Here is a 14,084-nt window from a genome sequence, read left to right on the forward strand (position 1 = left end):
TCTGTTACGGGTGATGAAGCTCTGCAGTTTTACACCCGGAGACGGTTTAGGACGGCGTCCAGAATAGACTGAACGAGCTCCAGAGTGTGGAAGGTTTTTCTATTGTATCGAGTTTGCCGGGTTTTGATCGTCAGTTTGTACGTAAACATCGACCATGATTTGTGGAACATCACGTATTGTATTCTAATTTATATCTTGAGTGTAAAAAAAACGTGAAATTTATTTTAGATTAACACAATATATTTCTCAAGTTGAGTGTGAACTGTTGGTTTGATCTGAATGCTGTGGAACACAATATCTGAGTGACTGTTAAAACCCTTCCAGGATTGGCACTGTCCCCCACAGATGATTTTGATGAAACCAATGTCTCTAGTAAACTTTGCATCATTCAGAATCTACTCAACCAAAATAAATAAACTTGAAACCAAATTTTAGAATCTACAGGGCTTCATTTCTGAATGATTGTTTTTGTTTTGACTGGTGCGTTGTCATGGTGATGGCGAGGTGATATTCTGGATCCGATGTCTGGAAAAATAGTAATTCCTCAAAACAGAGCCAAATTTCATACTGAAATCAATAACTACACTTATTTTCATCGATATGATAATGAAATGAGTTTATTTGAGCAAAATACGTTATAGAAATTTATCACAGAAATATAGAACTTGTCGATGTCGGCCGCGCCCCGCTGATAAACTAGGTGAAATACCTATTGTGAGTCACCGATTTAAGTTTTTAAGTTTCTTTGTTTGAAATACCGGTATTTTATTGGGAATATTTTTCACATAATTTTTCTGTGAACTATTGCACGGAAATCGCTACAAATTCCTAATTTCGTGGTATTATTTCCCGCAACTATCAATTCGGAGCGGCATTTAAAGTCTACCGCGGGCACTATCGTGAACTCTTTAGTTGGTGCCCGGAGCGCTAATGCCCCTGAGTCCTAGTCGACCTCGATCTGCGCGGACTACAGAACTAGCCCTCCCAAGTGGAGTATGTCCCATTTAAGAATGATGGCGGACGAATCAATCGAAATTTACACTTGAAATATTCTAAATATTTCAAGTGTAAATTTCGAGTGTAAAGCTTCTCTTTCAACGACGAAGCAACAAAATGTCTTCAAACCATTTCAACATTGAAATACAGTAAGTAACTTTACTTATGAATCGAATACTTTTTTTGTACGGTTGAAGGTGATTCGAGATGAAAGGTGTCGGAACACAGGGGCTTGTCACAATGAATTCCGTCACAATTTGATGGACGGATGGATGACACCAGTTGCCAGTATCCCTATCTAGGTATGACTGCAGTTTCGGTGTCCCTAATGGTATGTACCTAACCTTACCATAACACTATTCTTTAATAACACTAGCGCCACCCAGTGGATAGGTGACCCAAACTGCAGTTAGCCCCCCTATCTATATAAGGATACTGGTGTGGTCCATCCTCAATCAAATTGTGATAAGCTCCTGTGTGTTGGACATAAAACACTCGGGTTTAACCGCCATGTCGAGCTGATGCGTGTAAAACTGTCGGCCGACATTCAAGATACAATTAGTAAAATGTATGAATAATATCAAGTGTGGATCGAGGCCTAATATAAACTATTACTATCAATACAGATGGAGCATTTGAGCAGGGACTTGACACAAAAGCATTTTGACCCCAGTATCCTAGGTACTATATATAAAAAGACTGAGGATACTGGGGTCAAAATCTTTTTGTGTCAAGTCCCTGTAATTGCTATCAACACAGATGGAGAATTTGACCCCGCGGATACCCTTGATTTTATAGTGCTTTCTCTGACAGGTTTCTATGTTTATTTCAGGGTGATGCTCTACTAATTAACTGCAGTCATGCAGGAAGTTCAAGAAATAACTGTTTGCAATGAAGTGAACAAGTGATCCCTCGATTCAGGTAGATATATCTTAGGCCCTAATCACAGACCTCTAGAAACTAAATAGTGTCAGTGGTGTTTTAAAACTGAGTTAACCAAAATCCAAGTAGGTTTTCAGCGCCGTTCTCAAATCATTGAAAGCTTGTCAAAGATTGCGGCTCAATTTACTGTGTTTGGGACTAAACAAAAATTTTGCTGCGATGAAATTTACTGTGGAAATATCAAACATGTTTGAATGGTGCGATTCACCTGCTGCTGAGCAACGAACACGCTGCAAATTTCATTGTGAAATCTGTAATTTCAGACGGTGTGGGAATAAATTCATATAGTGTTCCCTGCTCTAAGTCTGAACCAATTTACCGTTAAGTCTTGTATGAAAAAAAGATTGTAACACTGAAAATTCTTGGCACTAAAAGCATTTTGAATCTTGTTGAATCTGTTTTCATTTTTTATCTGATGAAGAAATAATGATTTTCAGTGTTTTGTATTATTTCAGATGTAGGCGTAACGCTAGAGTTTTGTTTATTCTACTCAAAAGAAGGTGATGTTTAGATCAGGTTCGTTTAGTTACTCTTATTCATGTCGAATATTTGATATGATTTTTGTGAATTGCTCTAATGATGTTATAATGAACGTTGTTTGATTTATTTTCAGTCTAATGGGGGAGGATCTCAATAACTGAAACCTGCGACACGTCTACACCTGAAATTGACTGCACGTCAAATGAATGAATTATTGATTCTAAATGACTGTGATGTTTCATGCTGATTGGAGGATTTGGAGGAATGTCTCAGGTTCGAACCCAGTGACTGTGTTGCGATGTCCCAGGTTCAAACCCAGTGATTCTGATCAGATGATGAACCAAGGTGTCTTATTACTTCACATACATTAGTTACATGTTCGCCACCTCTTGGAATTTTGCTGAACCACTAAATTACTGGAAAAGCTAATTGCGACGATTGGCAAAATGAGTTACATATCGCAGGCGCCATCTATCGGAAATTTGAGTTGTGAACTTTTGATCTGAAAACATTTTATCACAAAATCTGAGTGACTAAAAGCCCTCCAGGGATGGGGCAGTGAAGTTTACCATCAGTACTGAAACTCTAACTTTGCATCATTCAAAATCTACTCAACCAATATAAACAAACTTTTAACCAAATATAAGAATCTACAGGGCTTCATTTCTGAATGATTGTTGTTTGTTTTGACTGCTGCGTTGTCATGGTGATGGCAAGGTGAATTTCTGGATCCGATTTCTGGAAAATTAGTAATTCCTCAAAACAGAGCCAAATTTCAAACTGAAATGAATAACTACACTAATTTTCATTGATATGATAACAAAATGAATTTATTTGAGCAAAATATTTCATAGAAATATAAAATTAACCTCGAATGATGATACTGGAGGCTGTAATGTTGAGTCCGGCTGACCCCTAGATACTTCAGACCTCACAGATGATGATGAAAACTGTCATGAAAACTGTGTTCTTCCCTTCTTCAGAATCAAGCTATAAATTATGAAAAGATATTTGCATTATTTACTTAAAAGTGTCATTATTGCTTAGGCTACATTCTGCTTTCATCAATATCAATATCTATAAGCCTATGTGCCCCTAGAGGAACCTTATCTATTTTCTGAATTGATAATCAATGGAGTTTCAATGCACCTTATTTCTTATGCATCATCTATGGGAAATATAGAATGAAATTTATTCAATGAATTAAACTCTGTGTCCGTGATTCGAACCCTGTAACTTGCCATTGGATGTTGAAGGAGAGGATTTTTCCCGGGTTCCAGCGTCCGCATATTTGACACCAAATTTCACAAAATTTTCTTTCCAAACAAAAACTAACTCATTTTTACTATAGAATCAATCTTATATAGGTCTATGTAGTGTTTGTTAATGGAAATAAATAGAAATATATTTTTAAATAGACGATTATTTCTTTATATTATGGTCTGATGGTGCATGGTCTTTTGGTCTCTTCTTTTCCCTGCTTAGGATAGCGGACACACAGCAGGAAAACTGGAATAATCATTTGTCACATCCCAAACACCACCGTCCCCAGACGCGCGTCCGCATGTGGTATAAGTCAAACCTCGGACTACATAAATCGCTACCTGGGTTCAAGTTGACATGTTTGATTGAGTTTGGACACTTATTCGATCAGTAACTTTGAGCCTTTATTTCGCTTCTCTTGCCCCATCCCCGACCAGTACATGGCGCCTAATCGTATATCAAAGGAGTCTCATCTACGAACCTGTTCGTTGTACGTTCGTCGCCCGATAGAATCGAGAGAGTTTTGCCCTCCATATGATTTCTACATAATGATATGCTGCAGTCACATGTATCTATTGTCTCATGCGCGACGCCGTAAATGAGATCACAAACATAGACCCGTCCAGTGAGAGGGTAGTCGCATCTTCAAGTTCCTTTTTTACAGATATCATTAAAAACGGCGATAAACCTTCATAAACACCCCTAAAACCACAATAAGTAAAGTATCGAGGGTGAAACTATCCCCGGCTCGATATTTCAAGATATATGTATCAAATGGACCCATCCCGCATCCCGCTGTCGCAATAGCTCATCCCCCTATTGTTGCAACACAATAGAACACGCCACAATTGAAATATCCCGCGCACTAGCAATAGACGATATCCCCCAATTGAGATCGATTAGCCAATCAGCGGCCGCGAACTGAAGCGTGTCTGGGCTTGTCGCAGGCGCCGGGAAATTCGATTTCATCGAATAAATCGTAATATCAATCGAATCGTGCGCCATCTTTCGCTATTCTGATTGGATTTTAGTCGGAAAGGAATTAATCCAATCGGGAATCGTATGTTCATTACGGAGAAATTGTTTTTGGAAAGTTTTAAAATTGTATGAACTAAAAAAATTGGAACATTTTCAACCGAACTTTGATAGAAAATTTCGCCTGAAAACTAGATTTTAAAGACTTGGACACAGAATTAAATTGACTCAGGATTGGATTAACTATGAAATAACTGGATCAGGTCGGAAACTAGTGAAAAGGTGCAGTTTTGTAGGTAGGAAAATTTCTTAATATCAACGACTGTAATCATGTTATTTGGGTTTTTATAGAAATATATTAGTATCATTATAGGAAGTTTACAGATATCTTAAACATTCAGAACGTAGGATACAGAACTTCACTACCCGAATTATATACGTAATCTAGTATATAAGTTCGTTGATACGTTATCAAAACGTTCAGCCGTTTATTTTTCTTACCGATTCTAAATACCCCTCCTTTTCAAATGGGCTAGATATAATATTCATATTTTGTTTTTATGCGTGACTTTGCATGAAACTCATTTTTCTTAAGTCACTTGAACGTGATGATGTTGAGCAGCAGGGCTTTCAAAATATAAGTTGCGGCTATGTCAGCCGTCGCATCCTACTCCCGCCTAAGTCAAATTTCATTCATCACTCAACACTAGTTTGTTAGAAATTAATAATAATAATAATAATAATAATAATAATAATAATAATGATGATAATGATAATGATAATGATAATGATAATGATAATGATAATGATAATGATAATGATAATGATAATGATAATGATAATGATAATAATAATGATGATGATGATGATGATGATGATGATAATAATAATAATAATAATAATAATAATATATCTTTATTGTCAGAGAATATTCTCGTATGACACATACAAATATAAATATAAACGGATACAGTTAGTAATAACTGTACCAACATTAGAGCTTTATATAAGGAGAGTAAATGGTATGATAGAATCTCCCTAATTCCGATCATTGGGACCAACAAAATTCATCCGTTTTACGGCAAATCCGGATTAAAAGTCATTTTCGTGTATATGAATGAATAAATTGACTGTAAATATTATCCGGATTAGACCAAAATTCGGATTAAGCCGATGCGGATTAAACGATTTAGTTTGACTGTATTAGCCAATAGAATCAGTCTTGGAATACAGAAAGACGTTCACGATTGAGTTATGTACAAATACCGATATGAGAAAAGCTTAGATTCACCTCCTAAGCCATCACCCATGGAAATGGCCCCAGGGCACTAAAAAGGCAATTACCAAGAAACAAACACTGACGCGAGTGTTGGCCTGTTTGATAAACGCAGTAACCCTAGTGTTGGCCTTGTACCACACTGACCACACGTATTCACAAATTAAGTCAGACACCAGAACTCAGCGGTCTGGTGGTTAGCGTGCTCTGCTGGCGAGCTGGAGGTCGCAGGTTCGAGTCCTGCTAGGGTTAGGGTTACGGTCGATCTAGGTTTAGGGTTAGTGCCTCAGGCCGGGGCTAATTTTTGGCCCAGCGAGGTATTTGTAGTACGATGATCATCTGTTTGACTCGGGTTATTTTTTGGTCAATAGATTCTATACTAACTTATATATTTTGAACACAAATATTTGCTTTATCCTTAGAAGCCACTTTATTTAAAAGATACTTCGCTCAATACAGTAGTTTATTTCTGAATGAATGAAAGAGTTGGTGACATTATTCAATATATATAAAAACCACAATATCTACTTTACGGTTGGTATGCAACAATTTCCACTCTTTTCCATAGGTGTCGCTTTGGATAAATGTCTATATCTCTTGACCCAATGGACCGATTACGATTAAACTTGATACACAGGAACTTTTATCAAGTAGCACTCGGGGTGGGTGAAATCGCTCTAGGTTGAAGTTACACTGTCCTAAAATGGCTCCAAACAACGTGAAATTGGTAGTTAGGCCTACTACGAGTACGGGTAGAACACAGTTTGAAATCGTATCGTTGTAGGTTATCGTAAAGAAGATGAATCCGTAGGCACCTAATACGACGATTAACAGTACAAATATCGATATAGACACGCGGTTTTAGTCGAGACATTGATCGCCGGGTTTAAACATTCCTAGATATGACCATGTTTCACAATTAAATTCATCTTCTAAATGAGGACGACCATCGATCACGTGTCTAATCGCATCATAATGGGTACGGGGTGTCCCGCGTTCGAACCAAGTAATTACTGATACTGGTTCAGAGTGGTATTGATACTGAATAGAGGATGTACAGGGGTATCCCGAGTTCGAACCCAGTAATTACTGATACTGATTCAGAGAGGTCCTGATGCTGATTTGATGATGTACAGGGGTGTCCCGGGTTCGAACTCAGTCCAAGTTGTCCTGATGCTGAATGGAGGATGTACAGGGGTGTCCCGACCGTACGGTTCTGCCGCTATGCTCATCGTTAGCGGGATTTCCATACACTAACTGAAGTCAACTCTGGCAATCGTCGTGCTGTCCAGTTATACTCCGTAACCCTTGCTTGCCAGAGTTGACTAACGTTAGTGTATGAAAATCCCGCTACCGATGAGCATAGAGGCAGCACCGTACGGTAAAATGTTGATATCTTAACAAAAGTAATTACTGATAACTGATTCTGAATGGAGGATGTTCAGGGGTATCCCGGGTTCGAACCCAGTAATTACTGATACTGGTTCAGAGTGGTCTTGATACTGAATAGAGGATGTACAGGGGTGTCCTGGGTTCGACCCCGCCACGAAAAATGATTAAATAACGCACACACGACTTACAGCAACATTTATCTATATGTATTCCTCATTGACATGTAACACACCAGGACCCAGTTCCACAGTTGTGAGTTTGGGGTAACCCATTGAAAATGAAATAACTTTAACTCAGAGTTAACTCTAACTCACAACTGTGGAACTGGGTCCTGCCCTTTTAAGAATAGTAGTTGGACCATCGAATTGAAACCCTCGCATACTATGGTAAGAAAGAATAAATGAATCCCTCAAATGGACACCAGGGGTCGCAGTTTCACAAAAAACGATGCATTTTGTAAATGAATTTGTGAAGAAATTTAATCTGGATCAAATCTAACAAAAACAGATGAACTTCCTGAACTCAGTTTTTCTTTTTTGTTGATCTTTGATAATTAATCCGGTGAAACTGTACCCGCGGTAGGATTTGGTTTATGATGCGAGGGTTTCAATCAGATTTAGATGCCGCAGTTTCGCACACTGAATAGCGAGTGTCCAGTTTCACAGAGAAAGTATGAATCAATTTCAACTTGGGATTTAATTTTTTCTTCAAAATAAAATGTTTGAACGCAATTGGTTTGTGAAACTCTATACCCCAGGCCCAGTTTCTTCAAAAATATTCATTCATTGAGGCGGTAAAGTCGAATTGAGTAAAGTTTTTTGAATAAATTATTTCTATGAAACTGAACCCGTGGGATTTACGTGTGACGCACTGAGTGTGTGCGAAACTGCTGGCGTCTGTAATCACAACTAAAACAACACAGAAAATTCATCTTTATTTCAAATAAAACAGAACAACAGTTCACACGAAATATTATAGTGCCATGATAAAGAAAACCTCGATATTTCAACTTTATGGTTTCATTGATTGAGTGACTTGTCAAAACATGTCCATATTACATCATTATACAATGTGTGTATCATACAATTTTATACAAAACCAGACCAATAAAACTGGGTCGTGGGGTACAAACAATTACAAACTAATGCAACCAGTTATCGCTGCTTTACAGCTACATTTAATCTTCAATTTCAATTTTCACTAAAACTTTAAAACCCACTATATAGAAACTTAATAGAAGTAAAAGAGACAACATTTTGGAGTCTCTGTAGAGACCATCATCAAGTCTGAAGAATAACTAAAACAGGGAAAAACAAGTTAATTAGGAAAGTAAAGCGAGTGTTCAGTCTTAAGGTTGAGAGGTTTTGTTATTTTGTGCGTATAGGTTGTTCTAGTTATTTCTTCATTATACTTTTATTATTTTGATTCTGATTCTTGATAAATGAATTTTGCCTTTTAAATTTGCATATAACAGGGTTTAAATCATATATTCTATGCCCGAGTCGGGCTATTATTCTATTAGCAAAAATGACACCACAGCTTTGAGAGACGAATCAGGGGATGACTTGATTGTTTTTATGGATATGTGATACACAGTCTCTCAAACCATCATAAACAGAACAACAGTAGGCTGCCCGTGCCGGTCGGCACAGATAAACAATATTCATTTGGCTCCAGGTAGATGGCTGGTCCCTGTCCCTGTCAAATGGCAAATTGGTCCCGATCCCAACTTCGTCCTAGAATAGAGAAAACTTGCGTCAGCAATTATTACATAGAAAATGTTCAATTGAATTAACAGTCAAGTGGGAATTGTTTTCATGACATAATTCGGTAACTAGAATTTATAATTACCTTATAATTCAAGATAATTCAACACCATTATTCAATCTTTGATCACTTTTCAAACTGTTCTATTGGACAAATTTCATGCTGCAAAAAATCATCATACTATGAAAAAGTAACGTATTTATAGCAGTCTGAAATTGGGGCTAAATTCTATTAGAAAATCAATCATTTTCAAACTTGTGTTTAGCAGAATCAAGAATCACACATAAAAATTTTGTACAGAATAATTAAATGTTAGAATATTATGAAATTAGAGCACAGTGGAGTGATGAAAGACTCACCATTTCTAAACTCATATCAGATAAGTTCAGTGCCATCTAGCAGGATTTCACTTCCAACAGTCATAATGTCATGAAGTTAAGAGAACTGATGATTTTCTGAGAAAATAAATTCTTAAACCGATAGCAGCAGCTTCAGCAACTAGAGCTTCTTTACTCTTTGAAGGTGAATATTTTTAATTTCTCCAGTTCCAAAAAGTGTTGGGCGTATTGCATTCTGGAAAGAGAAAATTATGCCAGAAAATGGTTAATGAAATAGATAGAAACTGCAACTTGTTTGTGTTCGATTGACAGAAAACCTACCAGGTTAATGAGTAGTTTATCACAATGTGTCGAGTATATGCAGATTTCTGAGAGGTTTGATGGTAGCTTTAGACTGCGTCCTCAAGTAAAATGTTGATACCTGCCAACATTGACCGATCAAAACATCATTTTCTGGACTTGATTTGAAGATCACTACAAATTACTGCAATAAATCGATATAAAACTCACCGCTTCTGACTTGATTGATTTGTGGAGCGCAATGTTAACTGCAAGTTCAGCTTTATTTTGGACCCTAGAATACAAAAGTTGTATAATTTTGATGATTCGAACTTTGACCAGAATAGAAGTGATTGAAATTTCGCCTTCACTGATTAATGTAGCTTCTAATCAGGAAATGAGTTTATAAATGTACAGTCAAACAGAGACTAGAATCTGTAGAGATATTTACCGGTACTGTATTGGTTTTGAGGACTTAAAGCGATGTCCATCTTAAACAAATGTGAAGTGAATTCCCAATGTTTACTGTTCACAGATTCTATCAAGGGTTCCAGTTATTTCAGCTCCTAAATACGAATTTTAGAAATTTTCAGTGAAGCTGTTATGAAATAAGAGCAGTTTCACACCAAATTAAACTAAGCCGTGATCTTTGAGTGATTCAATGCTGGAAACATGAACAGATCGAATAATTTATATAGAACAGTTCTCTAAAAATAATGAATTTCCAAACAGGTTTTACCGGCTGCTGCCGCTGCCGCTGCTGGTGGCGCTGTTGCTGCATGGTGCTGGTACTGCAGGTACTGCCAGTACTGCTGTTGCAGCTGCTGGTGGCGCTGTTGCTGCACGGTGCTGGTACTGCAGGTACTGCCAGTGCTGCTGTTGCTGCTGCTGCTGCGGTGTGTATCTCATCCTGTAACTGAGAGTAAAACAGTAATTTTTAGTTCAAAAATAATTCAAAATATCAACAGAGACTGTGAAGAATTCTGTGGAGAAATTCATTACCAGTTTTGTACTTACCTTTAAATGAGCCTGTTTAAATAGTAAATTCTATTGCATTCATTTCATTCTGAAAAGAAAAATAAACAATAATCAGTGACAATAGAGCAGAATGTAACATCTCAAATTATCAATCAATCAGACAGAAACAGTACAGGATTTCTGTGGATTAAACTGCTGTACTTATTTCATACTGATTGTACAGTTACAGATACATGTAACATTGTGTACAGATACAGAGTACAGATCACTGCATTACTTCATCCTGTGATTGAACAGTGATTTAATGTTCTCTCATCTTCATTAGATTCCCATCCGTCTAACTAAAACATCAGAACATTTCAACTCATCTAACCTCCCGACCCAACCCTCCCAGACCCCATCCCTCCCGCCCTTCTTCTCTCCCATACCCCTTCAATCCCGCCTCCCGACCCCTTCCCTCCCACGCCCCTTCCCTCCCTCATCCCTTCCCTCCCGCCCTACCCGACCCCTTCCCTCCCGCCCATACCCTAGCCCTCCCTCAATGCCCCCTCCACCTGGCCCTCCCTCAATGCCCTCCCACCTAGCCCTACCTCAATGCCTCCTCAACTCTCTCAATGCCCTCCCACCTGGCCCTCCCTCAATGCCCTCCCACCTAGCCCTACCTCAATGCCTCCTCAACTCTCTTGTCTCCTCTTCACACACCACTCTGTACAATAACTACAAAACGATTTGCCATTTTTCATGATCATATCAATTTCATTTATAGATCAAAATCCTTAATCAATTGCATCATTGATGGGACTCACAGATACTTTCTCTACACATTTTGGAGGCATTCAGATGACCTCAAATGATCATATGCCTGGGTTGGTCTTGAAAATCACATGGCTTCATTTTTACAGATGATTTCTTTATCAATTTCATCAAATTATTCCTATTATTTCTGCTCCCTCTAATAAGTATTCACAATACATCTCAGTTTCACGACAAGTTGCAGCAGTCATCTGTAAACAGATTTCATTTCATCAAATGATGCGAGTTTGAGTTGTAGAGGTTTCATCTACAAAACATCAAACCAAACCCGAGGAACTTAATGTTGTAAGGTAGGGGGACGTATATGGAGGGTTCACCCGAACCGAGGAAATAAGCCCGAACCAAATCTCCACACTCACAAAATATTGTGAGAAAGGCAAACACAAGGACAAGAATGATGGCTGAGATCAAAACAATTAATGCTATTTATGTTGCTTCACCAATTCAACATGACGTCACTAAATGAAACCATTGTGGACTATTTCAATACTCTCTACTAGAGGTTTCATATAAGCAAGTAGTTTATGGAATCCAATTCATAAAAGTTATTAATCAATGTTTTTAAACTGCTGATGCAAAATATATACGTCATAAATAATCTGTTTGATTGTCTTTTCAAGTTAACACTTAAACCCAGTGGAACAAATCAAACTCCAGCCATTTTTACTTCATTTGCCATTAGTCGTTTTTACTCTTTTCTCTGACTTTTAGCACTTGAGTCGAGGTAGGAATAGACCCCTGCCCGCTCGCTAAGCTTGCAGGACACTAAACCTTCGAATTGCTCTCGGACCCCACTCTTTATATTTTATCCTTTTTGAGTCGAGGTAGGAATAGACCCCTGCCCGCTCGCTAAGCGTGCAGGACACTAAACCTTCGAATTGCTCTCGGACCCCACTCTTTATATCAGCATTTCATGCTGTTTTATTTTATTCACGCATTCGCTTTACATTTTTTCATATGGCTTTTCCTTATTTGTCGTCTCACTAAAATTCTCATCAGTTCCGACTGGGATAAAGTTTAATCTTTTAGAGACAAACAGCAAAAGGTTGTGTTAGTTGCACCAGCAGCAGCAGCAGCAGCAGCTGCAGCAGCAGCTGCAGCAGCACCAGCAGCAACACTGATACAGATGAATCTTTCATTAACTACGTCATTTGTTCCATTCTCAAATATTGAGTCATGAAGGCAACAGAAATAACTTTAAAAAACGTTAAATCTTTCATTTATGGCCTTGGTTTAGTGACCTAAGCGTCAAATATTGGTTCATAGCCCAGGTTTGGTGACCAAAGAGTCGAAGTTTGGTTCATGGCTCAGGTTGAGTGACCAAAGAGTCAAAGTTTGGTTCAAGGCTCAGGTTTAGTGACCAAAGAGTCAAAGTTTGGTTCATGGCTCAGGTTTGGTGACCAAAGAGTCAAAGCTTGGTTCAAGGCTCAGGTTTAGTGACCAAAGAGTCAAAGTTTGGTTCATGGCTCAGGTTTAGTGACCAAATAGTCAAAGTTTGGTTCATAGCCCTGTTTTGGTGACCAAAGAGTCAAAGTTTGGTCTATGGTTCTGATTTGGTGACCACGGAGGGTAAATATAGCACATGACCCTCGTTAAAGGTAAGTCAGTTTTATGGCTCTGGTTTGATTAGCAAATAACATGAAAAATTGAGCGTTGCATATGTTGAATAGGGGAATTGGACAAAACACTCATCACTAGAATAAAGTGAAGAATTATGTTCACACTGAATGGGCTCAAAATCTTGTACTAATTGATAAAGTCTGAAATAATTCTGACTAATTTGAGTCTATCGGAAAATGATGCATTGATCGAAGTCTAAAAGCTATAAACTGACAAATTGATCGAGCGCTGATAATATTTTAAATAACAGCGGAGGATGAAATAACTTTCATAAACTGATATGATCATGAAAAATGGCAAAATACACTAGATACACCTCCCCCACGCTTTATCAGAGTCTCATTGTAGTAGGAAGGTTGCCGTAGCCTAACTGTAAAAACTACAACTACATCTGGTTGAATATCATTTGTTTTTACGCCTTTTAAATTCAGTAAAATATTTCCTGATAGAAGTATAATTAGTTCGCAGCCCCTTAAATTCTGTCTAGAATAGAATTATAAGTCACAGGTAGAAATAGAATATTATCCTATTCTAAAATGAATATAATAATAGAACAATAGTCTCTCCGTGTCAATCTTTGTCCCACCTAAAAATTGTACAGTTTATTTCAGAAATTGTGTCCCATCTTTTTGAAAAGGATAACTAATTATTAAGGATATCTATGAATAGTGATATACTGTGCCATGAAGGCAAATGAAGAAGTGTGTCAATAAAAGTGATTACAAAACATATCACTTATTCTAATGAGTTCTATACTATTCTTCCAAAAATGAAGAGTAGGTCTCTGTCTAAGAATCTGCAGAAAAAAGAGGAAGCAGCGATGAATGTGACTGCATCTCGACTCTCGTCAATAATTTTGTAAGTCGTCCTATACAGTTCTCAGTATTTAGAGCCGTTTCTAAAATAGCTCAGAAGAAAATACATCTTTCAGCTGGAAATGTATCAGTAAACCGCCAGATATCAAC

The 14,084-nt window shown here is 37.8% G+C and overlaps 1 long non-coding RNA gene across 1 annotated transcript; it reads left to right on the forward strand.

The window, feature by feature from the left end:
* Positions 1-1,023: 1,023 nt before the first annotated feature.
* On the forward strand, positions 1,024-3,343 carry LOC141908972 (uncharacterized). Its single transcript, XR_012619651.1, has 4 exons — positions 1,024-1,145; positions 1,829-1,917; positions 2,394-2,454; positions 2,552-3,343. It is a non-coding gene; the product is annotated as an uncharacterized LOC141908972 (long non-coding RNA).
* Positions 3,344-14,084: the final 10,741 nt, after the last annotated feature.

Source organism: Tubulanus polymorphus, chromosome 7, assembly GCF_964204645.1.
Source record: "Tubulanus polymorphus chromosome 7, tnTubPoly1.2, whole genome shotgun sequence".
In the NCBI taxonomy this organism is placed as follows: Eukaryota; Metazoa; Nemertea; class Palaeonemertea; order Tubulaniformes; family Tubulanidae; genus Tubulanus; species Tubulanus polymorphus.